Source organism: Aplysia californica, unplaced genomic scaffold (assembly GCF_000002075.1).
Source record: "Aplysia californica isolate F4 #8 unplaced genomic scaffold, AplCal3.0 scaffold01284, whole genome shotgun sequence".
NCBI classification, from domain to species: Eukaryota; Metazoa; Mollusca; class Gastropoda; order Aplysiida; family Aplysiidae; genus Aplysia; species Aplysia californica.
Genome location: NW_004798554.1, coordinates 1 through 1,101, shown reverse-complemented (window position 1 = coordinate 1,101; position 1,101 = coordinate 1).

The following is a 1,101-nucleotide window of genomic DNA, read 5'->3' as shown; positions in this document are numbered from 1 at the left end:
GGGTGCTTCCCGCGATAAAGGAGAAGGCAGAGTAAGTTTTTAGAAAATTCCGGCACAACAGCAGACTGGGACAAAAAATCGGGATACACGCAATCGAAATCGGGAAAATCGGGATGCTTGAGATTTGGTGGTAAAATTGGGATATCCCGACTAAATCGGGATGAGTGGTAGGTCTGCAGAGAGTAACATAGAGAGAAAAGAAAGAGGAGAGATATGGATTATAGCGGAAAAATACAATATAAATAATTGCAAGTTTATTGTGCTGACAAAAGGGCCAAAGTGCAGACAGAGACTCATTCAATAGGTCCCGGGTTCGAACCCGGATAGTGTCTCTAAAATTGTTCTCCTTTCATCTTCATTCCAGCTTTCTAACAATGTTCTGTCATCTGCTCTCTGCTCCACTTTTGGCCCTACCCGCTCACCTCCTTTGCCCCCTCCTCTGGGCTCCTGATCTTTCTGCAGCCTTTCTACTGTTACTCCATGGCTCCTTCTTACTGCTGTCTTTCAGCCATACCCCTGATCTTATGGTAGGTAAGATTCACACCTACCAACTGAAAATGATTGGCGTGTGGTGTCCTGCGTGCTCATAAGACCTTATGCAGTTGCAAGCGCCGTAAAACGATAACCCCCAAATTTTTTTCAAAATCAGAGCACTGGGCAGAAATCACATTGCTTCAATATAATGAATAGCATCATTTCTAAATGAGAGGAGGGGCGCTTCTATATACGGCACTTGACTGTTAATCTATTAGTCCAGTCCAACTTGCAGTGAAAATATTTCCCCTATTTCTTTTCCAAACTTGACACATTGCAGCCAACACGATCGACTCATTCCTCTCACACACGTTCTGTCCACCTTCCGTTTTACAACGAGGAGAAAGAAAACCTTATTTTCAGCAAGAAAACCAGCACTATTCTGTTCCTAAAGACCACAAAGTTCTGTCCTTACTTAAAGTTAAAGACACACACCTTTGACAACATCTTTTGTTTTAGTAGAGATTTTACGGTGCTCGCAACTGCATAAGGTCATATGAGCGCCAAGGGGCGGATGTCCTTACAGAGAAGTCCTTACAGGGAATCAGGCTTACTCTGCTCACCTCT